Source organism: Simochromis diagramma, unplaced genomic scaffold, assembly GCF_900408965.1.
Source record: "Simochromis diagramma unplaced genomic scaffold, fSimDia1.1 OVJJ01000334.1, whole genome shotgun sequence".
NCBI lineage: Eukaryota > Metazoa > Chordata > Actinopteri > Cichliformes > Cichlidae > Simochromis > Simochromis diagramma.
The window spans coordinates 3993336-4007132 of NW_024386764.1; positions in this window are offsets into that span (position 1 = coordinate 3993336).

A 13797-nucleotide genomic window follows, 5' to 3' on the forward strand; every position below is an offset into this window, starting at 1 on the left:
CCATTCACACTCACATTCAAATATAAAAACCAGCTAATTTAACCCCACTATTACTCTCTCTGGGTACTCTGACTGCAGAGGAAGTACCTGGAGGGAGTTTCGCACAGAAAGTATGTCACATTTTACTGCAATTATATTGTTACTTGCAATACAATGGTTCTTCAGTTATCTGTTCTGAATAGAAAGAAAACAAATCAAACTGTGTTCAGGAGAGAAACAACTGCATTATACTGCTACAGTACTGTTACCCTTGGCTACCTAAGAACCCAGAACGATGGTAAAGCAGAGTGTATGCTGACCCCAGTTCAGCAGCCAGAGCCTGATCTTCAACAGGTGACAAAAGCAGTGATGAGCAGTCAGGCATCCTCCGTTTCTACCTGTTTATGTTATAAACTATCGCCATGGCGACCACTTTGAAGTTTCTTTGCTTCGTGTTGTCGGTTTTGTGTTCATACGTAAATATGAAGAAAAAAACTATGTGTGGCCTCATTAGGATAGGGATTTGTGTTGGGTTGTGTGACTGTAGTCTAAAGCCAACTCCCCCCTCTGCATTTCCAGTGAATTCTGAGTCTGCATGAGATGACACACTGGGACCCAACATAGCTCGGATAGTTTTCACTGTATCTTATCCCTCGTACACATCGAGCTTTATCTACAGCAGACGTCAACATTGACAGTCTCTCCACATTGGAAGTGTTTAAGTGGCTTCAGCCAGCAGCTCCTCATCTTAAAGGTGAGTAAAGTGTTATTAGCAGTTGCTCCTTCTGACCTCCTTAACACAGCTGGGTCCCCCTTAACCAGTGAGGTCATGATGGGTCAAAGCATAGCTAACCATGTGACCGGGAAAGGTCTTGGAGAGAGGTCAAAAGATCAAGTCCACTTCCAGAGAGGGCAGAGGATAGGGGCGAGGAGGTGCCGGTTATAGTCAAGCTTTTGTGTTGCTTTACAAACAGGGAGCATAAGTTTGTTCAGTGCTACTTTTAAAAGTAGACTCTTAAATAAAATGTGTCTCCTTTCTTTTACCCCAGCATTGGGGTCATGGTTCATTATGAATAGGGTTAGGCCCGTGCACGTGTGTGTCCTGCTTAATAAAGCATAGCCTCTGAAATTCAAGTCTCTTTTCCTCTGACTTCAAAGACAATTACTGGCAAGCATGCACATAAACTCACACAAGAACCTTTGTAAGTGTGTCAATAGGCACACATGAATTTTTCTGTCTCTTTTCTTCTTTGATCAACTTCTCAGTCCTCTGGTTTTTTCCATATCACTTTTTCCTCCACCTATTTCGCAGACACAACAAACCCAGATACACAATCAGTCTCACTTCCTCTCGTCACTCGCACAACATGCCACGTGGCTGTATTTCCTGATGTCTGCTATTTAATTAGTTATACATTTCCTGCTCACTCATCCTGAATTTCATAGATACTTTGGAGACTAAAAACTACGAAGTGAGCTGATGGATTTAAAGTTTGAGAGCACACTTTACTTTGATGCAATTAAAGTATTACAGTCATTGCAGTTGCAACATCCCTGACAGCAGGCATTCAGATTTTTTTCCATCAGAACTGAAAGGGTATGGTTTTACTTTGAAGCTACCTTTTTTTGTGCCACTTAACAAAAGCTAGAGTGCAAATATTTGTGTATCAGTTTGAATTCTTTTCAAATAAGGATTTGGCTGTCTCTAGCCATTTTGTCTCTGCCCTTAAAACAACAATAACAGCCAAAGCAAGATTGCATGTCTGTTTACTTACATAAGAATAAACTGTATCCCCTCAAATGGACCACCATCTTCATTTTCGGTTACAAGGATAACCCTGCATGCTCTGTAATGGTTGGGTTAGAGGCTTAGCTGGAAAACATCTAAAGTGTATAGAATGCAGGTAACAGGTCATGATTAATGTCTTCATTTTACACATTAACTGTTTAACTCATAATAACTAAAACCAATGAATGCATTTCCTCCCCAGACTTTTTGTTGTTGCTTATTCTGTGAAAACCAGGAATTTTCAGGGGCTGCAAGGAGACTGATTTCTCCCAAAACAATTGTTCCACTTTGTTGTTTCTTCACAGTGAAATCGGTCACAAAGTTTTGCAGATATGGTGAAATGGGTAAATGGTGTAATTTACAACACATAGACCTCCACGACCTCTTGGATGTGTTAACAATGGGTTTCCTTTTAAGCATCATCAGCATAATACGTATACTTGTGTTTTCTGTTGGAATATAGTGAAAATCATTGCATTCTCATAAGATGATGGAACCACTTACTTTGTCAGAAGTGCAGTGCTGGTACGAACAAACATTACTCAGTGTTGTTATGTTACACTTTACCATTTGTGGGAAATGAATTGATGATAAGAAATTAAAACTTGGCTATGCACAACTGAGGTGAAGGCATATTCTAAGCAAGACTTATTTAAAAATGCAGCCACACATACATGTTCACACATTCTTTTCTCACCTCCTGACTTCCAGCAGTCTCTGATGTTTTACTTTAGTCCCCCTGTCCACCCACTTAACACCCACTCACTAATCTCTTTGGCTTACTGATGCCAATCACTTAGTGTGACTTCTGGCAGATAAAGCACCCTGTAGCACATCTCCATTTACCTTCCCCTCTTATTTAACTGCTATCAGAAGACTTTTTTAAGGTCTGCTATGGCTAAAGGTATTGGATTATTATCTTTATACATCATCATTTTGACGGAGCAGCCCTTTCCTGGTAAACTTATCAGAAGGAAAGTGTTTTGTGTGCACCAATTTCCTGGGGTGGTTGTGTCGAGCATGAGAGTTAAGGAGGAATTCTGGGATCCATATTATCACTGGTCAAGCTGATGGTGCCATTGCTCCTCACAGGCTGTCCGGCTGGTGTGTTGTAAATGTTTAACTAGGGTATTGCAATGAGGGGAGACCACACCTTTGAAATGCAAAGTGAACATAAACGGGACTTGATAACCGTGATGTTGCCCTCTTTTTTTACCAGGAGAATGTTGGTCAGAATTTTATCAAGGATTAAATTCATGCTCGCTCTGTGTCATTTCAATTTTGGAGACTGTTTGCTCACAGTCTCGATAGCCCTGAGGTCTGGTGTGACTTTGAAGTGGTTTTGTTCCAGTCTTTTCTCTTTTTTTCTGCCCCAAGAAATTATGAAACGGCCATAGTTGGAGAATGAAATTACTGGGCTGTTGCATTCCCATTCATCATATTAAAGGAATGTAGTCATCCAGAAAAAAAGAACGAATAAAGAACACAGGGGGATCGAGTGGAATAATCCTTCAGCCCACTTAAGCTTGAATCATTTTTTTTCTTTAATTACATGTGAACCAGGTCACTTTTGACAGCCTGGTTAAAGCAAAAATGGCAATTGCCATGGTACAAAAGACCTTATTTCTGACCATACAAAATGTGTCTGGTATGTTTGGTTTTGGGGACACTACTAGGAACAAATGGTGAGGGGTTAGTGGTTTTATAATACCAGACAGCTTTGTGCTTTGAACCAGACAGTCTTAATAGACTAACAGCCACCCTAAAACACGATTTGACACATTCAGCAGGAAGTTCGAGCCACTTGGCCACCAGGATGTCCTGTGTGACTTGTTTTCAAAGGTGGTGACTAAGCTTCTTTAGACTTGGTGAGGGTGTGTCCATTGAAAAGACACCAAAACTGCTCAATTTCAGTAAGCTGAGGCGTAAACCACTGAAAGCCCCTATATCAAAACAACACCAACCCAATCAAGCCTATGAACATATATAAACACGAATAATGAATGCCTGCTTGCTGAATAAATGCATTTCCAATCCTCACATTTTGACTAAAAAGTAGCAGGTTTATGTGTTGAAAATCAAAATATGTAAATTTTTCATCCCTCAGTATACAAGACTGCAAGCGAAATGGTTTGCATTTCAATGACAAAATCCACACTGAACCTCCACTCAGACATTTAAATCCAAAGTTGGAATTTCAATTAGAAAATTTTCATTTCAGGTTCCTTCATCTCCCCCATCTTGCTGGCATCTTACTCTCTGATTGACACCCAGTCTTAGTGTCTGTGTTCCATTTAGTGGGATAAATGTGGATTTCCCTGACAACCACATAATTGAAGTGAAAGCTGTTTATTTTCAACATGGCATTGTAGCAAAAAAAAGCCATTAGAAAGAGACGCAGACCAGTGTAAAACGCTGCTGCTGAGAAAAGAGCATGAGTGAATCTAAGACCAAAGCCAAATGATGGTTACAATAAAGATATGTTTAGAGACAACATCACTGTTGTAATGTTTAACTTTAACTGATGCATAAAGAAAATATAGAGAAAACCTATATTGTATGATACACTGCTTTTTCCCATAAGACTTCATCAATATGTTGGGACAGGAGGCTCAGTAAAACACAGTGTAATGAGCCAGGTCCACGCTTCCAATAACAGGTCACTGCCAACTTCTTTTTCTTGACTCCAGAGAGCACTTCTTTACATAATGAGATGAACCTTTTCTAAATTCTTTGCCAGGAAGTTACTTTTTGCATTTACATCAGTGCATTTACAATGGAAATTGTAATTTAATCAGCCATGCATTATTTATCTGCATTTTTCTAGGGCAACATATTGTAGAGTCGCTGATGTAGACAGAGAATGTGAGATAGGAAGATGCAGTCAGGCTAATAAGAACAGTCTCAGAAGAGGAAAAGAATTCCTGAAATAGTTTATTTTTCTAAAATTTTGGGTAGTGACAATCTGTCCATGCTCATATAATATATCTATCTGTCTTTATAACTGTAAAAAGTTATAGATATAGGCCATCAATGTTAAATACTCATATAAATTGTCACTTAAGGTACACTGTGTCTAACTAAAATTATTTTAATAATGCCAAAGACTAAGAAAAAATACATACCTGTCTTAAGTATTATATTACTGTTTATTAGAAGGTCTGAGCTCATAGAAGTCCAAGAAAAGAGCACAACCGCTCAACACTGCACGACAAATTCATGATTCAAAGTGTGTTAAAATTGACTTCCAACCAGCAGACTTGAGTTTATTATGTTTTTTTAACTGTAGGACTCCCCCCTAGTTCTGATTGACTGGTTGAAAACGAAGTTTACATGAAGTGATGACATTCAGTCTCGTTATTGGGAATCTGGGCTCCTAGACTAAAGATAACCAAAGAAAATGATTTGTAACCTCTGCCATTTTTCTGACTCATTATTCTGAAACATGTCTTATCATTTTTACCAAGCAGTTAATTAATGTTAGACATTTACCATTAACACATTAGATAGACAGTTTCCTGGTTGACAGGACATATTTTAATTTGTATTTGTCAAAATGCACTATCCAATGAAAGGATTAGTCGCAGTTAGCAGTTAGTCCAAACCAAATTTGTACCCATTATTTTTGTTTAAGTGTCCTCAGGGTATCATGGTGATCATTACAAAAATAAGAAACAAAACTTTCTTAAAATATAAAGAACAACCGACCTATTACCCAATGAAATTACAGGCCTCTTACTCGTCTCTCTAATAAGGGGAAAACATTCTGATTCATGCTAACAAATGGTGAAACTGTTCAGACTGGTTTCAGTTGGATAAATTGCATTTACTGGATCAAATTTCCAGGGATGAAAAATAGATATTTTAAATATAGACTGTTGATTTGCTCCCCGGGCGCTTCACTGAGTGAATGGGTTAAATGCAGAGAGGAATTTCCCCACAGGGATCAATAAAATATACATTATATTATTATTATTATTATTATTATTATTATTATTATTATTATTTTAATTGTTAGAGATAATTGTCAGTATAGTTGTTTTGCAGCTTCAATGGTGCTGTTCAACCATCTACAAAGAGATTTGAATATCAGATCCTCTCTCGAGTTCTGAAGATTACTTATATGAGAAAATAGGCCTGTAGAGTTGTACGCTGATAGTAGTGCTAGCTAGCTTGGTCAGCAATCTGCAAAGAAGTAACTAAATAAAATCTATGCTAACACAAAATTACCTGTTTCTCAGTCTGTACATGGTTAAAGTATAATTTTAACCTTGTTACAAATTACATTAAATTGAATAAACACAGACACACAAAGAAGGCATTTGCTATAGAAACCCAATGATTTGAAGTAGAGAGCTGTAAACAGACATGTTCAGTCTTTACCTTGCAAACTATTTGAGGATCTGCAGTTTTTTGTGTCTTCATTGTTGGCTTTGAGGTTTGTTTGTGACAACACAAAGTCACTCAGCTGCAAGTCAAACCAAATATGATATTTCATTAGCAAGAACAGACAAAAACAACATTGTTATTTCAATAAAATGTCAGCGACCAAAGTGGGCATAAAGTCACCTTTGCAAAATTATGGACACACTTCCCCTTCACAGCCCTCTCTCCTTTGTAAAATTGTATCCAGGCTCATGCACCAGGCACAAATTCAATCAAGAAACCAAGTGTGAAGTGAAAGGGGGGGGGGACTATTCTTAGGCTACAAAAATTTAATTTGTTTTTGCTATTCCAGGGATGGGATCCCAAGCCCCTCTCCTGTACACACACCCCTCCCCAAGAGCACCTTTCAATTTGCCAGATTAGCACCACTGTTGTACCTCTGGCATGTCCCAGAGACAAGCAACGGCACAGCCCTTGAAAAACACCAGTGCTACCCCCACTTCTCACCTCCGTTGCTCCGACCAACCCCCCGTCTCCCCAATCTTATTAAACTAATTAACTCTTTCCCCCTCCACCAATATTATTCCATCTCATTTAGTTTCTTCTGCCACCCCCGACCCCATCTTTAATCACGTTTAAGGTAAATTTAATGCACCTCTACCAGGCTTGCTTGCTCTCAGGCATCATGTGAGTGACAGAGAAGAGCTTGCTATTAAGAATGTGTTTGTTCAAACTGTATCTCCTGAAAAGGAGACCAAAAATATTCAGTTTCCATGGCAATATGGACTTAGTCAAGCTTCAAGTAGCATACCATATGAGTGTCTTAGGCTGGACTTTTCCTCAAGCAAGGAAACTAGCAGCAGATACTACAGGCTGAACATTTTTTTATACAAAATCCATTTATTTATTTATTTTCCCCCTCAAATTTCTATTTCTCAACCGTTAACTTGTAGTTGGCTGATCATGTTAATATGTGTGAATATTTCAGCTGTAATGATGCATTGTTTTAGTGCAAAAAATAAAACATGGGCCAACAAAATTACTTCTAGATTTAACAGAAGCACCAAACAACAAGTACTTTTTAAACAATATATTTGTTACCCATACAAATGGTAACAAAATTATTTGTTGCTTAAATTTGATTTAGTTATTTTTTCACACAAGTGGTTTTAAATATTTCCTGTGATAACTGGTTTAATTCGTACAGGTATGCCAGTTCAGAACTGAAATAATGCACTCTTTCCAGTCAGATGCTGTATCAATAAAATTTACAAACTACACATGTAGACCTTAGAGAAGAATATTCATCTTGAAATGTGCTGCTCTCTGTGTATTTTATCCAAGCCAAATTATTACTACCCTTCTGCTTGGCTGTTTGAAGCGTTATCATATTTCCACCATAAATAAATCATAAACATCTTGAATTAGGCTTACTTTGACAAGTCTATCAATCACAACACATACCGTGGGCTCCGAAGTGAAATTTATAATAAACATATGTGGTCCAACTTTAATCTTCTCAGTCGTGATGTTTACACCAACACATAAACAGAGACCGGCAACCAAAATTCCCCTTCCTCGAAGCACACACCTCTCTGTAGGAAAGGATGCGACCTTTTGCTTTCAGGAAGGAACACTTTAGTGTGATGAGAGACATTTTATGACAGTGCTAGTCAAGGGAACCCAGAGCACCTTCCTTCAGAATAACATATCTTTTTGTTGTTGTTGTTGTTGTTGTTGTTGTTGTTGTTGTTTTCACATTGCCAGCCTTCAGTCAAGAAAGCCAGCAATTTGTAAAGAAATAAACTTCTAGCTAATGGTGCTCCTTACAAATGATTGGCTTTAACAATGCTGAAATTTTTCATGCTGTCTGGATTTCACCGCAGGTGGTAATGGGCAACCTACATTCACTGAGAGCGTGCTGGTATTTGTACTGAAAATCATATTTTATCAGCCTTTGAAAACCTGTCCATACCAGAGCAACATTTCACACTAATTTCTTTAATAATACTGTGCTCAGGTAGGGCCCGGCCACACTGCAAACAAGATATCATATAAACAACCACAAGGAGAACATAATGGAGTTAATGCAAAGTGAAAAGGTTGAGATTAGCAAGTCGACTTACGTAATGCTAGTCAAATCTATTTTGCCATCCGACCCCAGCAAATCTGCTTTCCCTCTGCCATTTTTCTTGCATTATTTTATGTTTCTGTTTTTATGTTTTAACCTAAATGGATCTGACTGACTGGTTCAACATTATGAACAGTCTGACCTCTCTTTACCTCTCTTGCTAAATAAGAGAATTCTGCTGGTTCCTTCTGAGGTGCTTCTAGGAGATCAAAACATCTTGACGAGAATAAAGACAAAGCTTCACGCCTCCTCATGACTGCAAGCCGTGAGTGGATTGTGGCAGTTTAACTAAGATGAATTAGAAAGTGGGTGCTAGGCTGGTCACACATCCCTCTTTCTTTAACACCGACTCTGAACAAACTTCCTCCAGCACAGCGCCTTAAAAGCAAAGCCACACCCTGGAGCCACACATCTCTCACCAGGCATCAATCCGTGATTACGAAGTCCAGATCCTGTCTTTTCTTTATACACCCTAGAAAGCAGAACTCAAAGGGTTAGGCAAGGCAGGAAGTGACAGAGAAGGAAACAAGGAAGAGATGGAAGGATGAGCTCCTGTTGATGAGTGCTGGAGCGGCAGCTGAGAGAAGCCACATTGTCAATAGGGTGTGAAATTCCTGCTTAGATGGGACCTCCGTCTGGTACATAGCTGCGGGGACAAAGAGGGGAGGAAACGCGTCAGCCTGTCTGCCCACACTGTTCCCCTGATCCTTCCCATCATGCCCACAGAGAGAGGACGGTTTATCTGTGGTCACTGATGCCCAACCTATCTCCCCACTGACCTCTGTTGGCAGCCGGCAGGGAAACTGCCATAAAGGCCAATAAAGCTCTAGCTGAGGAGGTCCTGCTGTAAAGGTGTGTGGTCTTACAGAAATATCAGTAATATCGCAGCCTGGGACCGAAGGGCAACAAATGAAGAAAAAAATGCATTGTGTGAATGAGCATTACAGCGCAAAGAATTCCAGGAGTGTTTTTGCCTCAGCACATCAGTGTTATTTCAGAGATGATGTAATGTGAAGAAATATGTCTTTTGATGAAAAAAAAAAAATAGAAAAAAAAGTTGGGCATAATAGACTCAGCTGTCAACACAAATCCACAGCTGTCACCACAATATGGCTTCAAAGCAGCCTGAATACATTGCATATTGTCACCATATTACAAAGATGTGACAATCTGGGCCTTTTAACAAGAGAGACCAAGGAATCAGGGTTTTTTTTTTTTTTGCTCTGTGAGACGTGTATATAACAGGCTGATACAAAACTTATCGCGGAACACCTTGAAACTTTCATTAGCAGAAGAAATGACACGGTTACATCCTATTATCAGGGACCTCGACCTTTATTGGACTGGGGTCACACCACTCTACATCGTCTCACCTCAGACTCAGTGACACAATTCTCCAATAACAGCCCATTAATTAGTTGAGCACATTACACTGTTCAGAGGTGGGACAGTTCTTTGCCTGGAGCTGGCCACCTCGTCTCAGGCGGATAGACACATGCAAATCTGTTTGTTTCATCAAGTGTGAATTCAATTTGCAACGTTCTTTTTAATCTAGAGCACCTTTGCCCCCAGCGCATAGGAGACCACAAAGCTCCCGTTTGGTAAAGTTTTGATGAAAGGAAGAAGAAGGGCAAAAGGAGAAATAGAGGAAGTCAAAAAGTGACAATGAAAGGCAAAGGTGGGCCTGTGTTATGGAGGGAGGAAGACTCAAGGTCCTGTAACCTTGGAGAGAGTCTACAAGAAATGTTGACAGGATTTTTCTTTCCCCGTCACCACCCATGGGAAACATTTGAACATTCAAATAGAACAGCAGATAATGCCCAAGACAAAATGACAAATAATGACAGATAGTAGAAGACTGAGACGGGAGGGGGGAACAGAAAAGACTGACGTTATCAGCATTTCTGTATCGGCGCACAGTGTTTGTAGTCTGTTTTGTCAGGGTGTTTCTCATGCTTGTCTGTAGAATGTGTTCTGTTTCCCCGGTGGACGCAGCCAGCTGAGAAAACAGGGATTTGCTACAAAGACAGAGCATCACTTTTTTGATGGAGTGGGTAAAAGAGGGTATCACGGTCCCATGTGAAAAGTTTTTTTTCCTGAAAGCATGAGAGGAGATGTGTGCTTGATTTGTTCACTGGCACATGTAAGAATACTCACATATATCCCGACACACGGAAACATACTTTAAAGCATGCTTTTATTATTACACTCCTCCCACAAACCACTTTTTTCCCTCTAATTTATCCAGTCATGTAATCCCATACTGTACTACTGTCACCGTATTTGTGTATACACATGATCAATATGCACAACTCATACTCCAGACTGTTGTTTTGGTGATTTAGTGTGTTGGAATGTGTTTGGGAAGTGGAAAAAGAGGCAGATGAGATTGTATCCTTGATGCTTCATTCTGGTCTGAGTAGGTGTAGGCCTGGATGTGTCATTGTGCGCCAGACAGTGTTGGCTATCAACGCTGACTGCTGTCAAAGATGAGGCATGCAGCAGCACGATATAGTCTGTTATCACATGAATGTGAATCAGCCCCAAAAGCAACAGGCTACAAATCAACAAGGCAACATTTTTCATTTTAGGAGGAGGGCAGCGGGATGAGTAAAAGGCCCCCAGGGCCAAATGGAGATTTTGTCTGTATATCTATTTTTTTGTGACAGGCTGAAGGTTTGTCATGAGAGCGACTGTAGTTCATGCAAAATGATATCACGGCTTTTCATTATTCTTGTTTTTTTAAACAGTGTTTTAAGCTATTATCACGGGACTCTTCTTCTTCAGTTGGTTTTGGCAAAAAGACCACAACAACCTGTTTTGAAACATGCTCTTTATTTCAAATTTAAATCCAGCTTGGCAAGTGCCACTACACAGACGACTACACTCTCCTTTGTGTTGCTGGGAACGAAGTACACCCAAAAAAAACCCTAAAAATAAAAAAGAAGCAACTTCTCTTTTTTTCTTCTCTCCACTCCTTTTGACGAGGGAAGAAAGCAGGAGGAGTGGGAGGGGTGTAAGCTTGTTAGCAATATTTAGGGGAAAAAAATCAAACTTTTATTGGAAATGTCCAAAAACTGAAGCATCATAATCATGGATGAAGAAATGCTTATTCTGACTTTTCTCTTTCTTCTTCTTCTCTATCATCTCAAGCTTATGTGATAATTAGCTGGTGTTTGAATTTCCACTTTAGCTGCTGTAGTTTTGGTTTCCTCTCTTACACTCTAATGATGATGAAGATGAAAATACATTCGGTACAGTTTCTTGTAAACAATATTAGTTTGGTTTTTATTCTTTAAATTAACAAGGAAAATAAAGGTTTCTCCTTTTTACACATCTTCAGCTTTGGTCCTTCCTATTTTGCTTTGGGTGTGAATGTTTGGATAGGCGTCCTTATCCTCCAGTGAGCAGTTATCTGCTTGAAAGCCCGGCCTGCGTTCTTTTCTTTGGGCTTCTTAGCGAGAAAACTTAAATTGGATGAAAAAAAAGTCATCTTTACTTTGTCTGTGTAAAATAAAACTTTTTTTCTTTCAAATGAGAAGATGAAACACTGCAAATCCTTTGGGTTTTTTACTACTCTTTATTTTTACAATGGATATTCAGTGTGATGACCCCAATTTTTCCTCAGATTAACAGTGAAGCTCTGGGATCTGGCTTAGCTCCGTGTGGCGAACTGTTCAGATGACAAGTCCTCGCAGCCTAACGGGACGACTACTTGACACACACCACACCGCTGTACCGCAGCACCTCTGAGGGATGCAGTAATCCTACCGTATACCATTACACTGCACATAGACTAAACACAAAACCAGGTGAGAGAATGACAGAGTGGTGTGTGCATGTGAGTTCATAGCATGCGTGCTTGTGTGCCAGAGCGTGCTTTCTTTTGTTCGTGTGTGTGATGTCAGTGTGTGTACATCCACATGTGCATGTGTGGGCCTGCTTGGCCAGCTCAGCCTGTGTCTCCAACACTACACGTTTGTGGTGAACAACATTGGATGTGTGTGAGAGCCTGCTCGCAGAACATAATGCAGAACAGCCTTGCCTCCCACTCCAACTTGAAACAAAAAAAAAAGTCACAGCCAGGAGGCCACTTTGAAATACCAGGTGCTCATTTGGCAAATCCAGGGAACTGGGGTGTTTACATTTCAGCGACTGAGAGGGGAAAAAGACCAGATGCCCCCCTTGAGCAGCTCAGCAGCAGCGTCCATAGAGGCATCACTCACCTCACCGTGGGTGACAGACCTCTGCGTGTGTGTGTGTGTGAGTCACGGAAGGAGAAAGGGTATAGAGAGAGCAATGTGCAAAGTCATTAAGCACCATATGACGACCTGCTGCAGAGAGACATAAAATAATGCAACAATGCTGAAAATTGGCCACTCTGGAGAAGTTTGTTTGTTTGAACACCCATTCACTGGCCTTGCAAAACATGTGCACATCCACATCCCCTACACACGTGGCTGTTCTTCAGACTGTTTCTTTTTCCCCTCCTGTTACCCTGCTTTTATTCTCTCTGGCTCTTGAATGGCTCTATTGTCCTCTGTCGCTGTTGAAGCACTGTTTGCAAATAGCTCAAGTACTTCCTTATCAGTTAAAAAGGAAACAATGGGACATCAAAAAGCGAGCATGTAATGCTGGGATCCGGTGAATTGCAAGGCAATGAATCTCGTCCGCCACGCGCAGCACGTGCACGTGCAAATATGTGCGCACACAAACATCCGGCTACAGACCGTCTTGCCCTGGCTGGTGCTGCACACACTTTTATTGTTTCATTATGCCTACTATCAATTTACTGGCAGTAAATTTACTCTGTCTTGATAAAACATTGCCTGTCAATTTTCTTCACAGCACCTGCTCATAACAAATCACCGAGGCTCTCCTTCTGACTGATTGCTTCTTGGCAGAGCATTTTGTGTTGTCTGTTTGTATCAATGGCAGGCATAAGGCCGCTGAATGGTGGTTGTTGTGCGGGTAAGTGCTGCCAGTGACTGTTTTTTCATACATGTATCTGGGCTATAAAGACTGGTGGGATTGGAAATGTGGAGAAAGAAAGGCTCTGTCTGCACGCATGTGTATTTCCACACATAAAAGAAGCGGAAGTTATGATATATTACATCAATTAATTAAATTAATTACTCTGTGCAATGTGAAACTAAATACCTTTATGCAGTCAGCTTCAAACTTTTCCATACCTGGTAAAATGTTTTCTTGGAGAGTCATACTATCATATTGTGGAGAAAGAAAGTGTGCTTGTTTGGGTTAATGTCAACCTGTGTGTCATGTAAATGTCACTGGGGATTGGAAAGTGGTTGAACTTGGCCACCTCCTGTGTGTTGCTGTCTGTCAAATGCTTGCTGGGTACAGTCATGTGTGTGTGTGTGTGTGTGTGTGTGTGTGTGTGTGTGTGTGTGTGTGTGTGTGTGTGTGTGTGTGTGTGTGTGTGTGTGTGTGTGTGCAGGCACAACTGCATGCATTCATCCCTATTGCCATGTGCCATGTGCATACTGCGCAG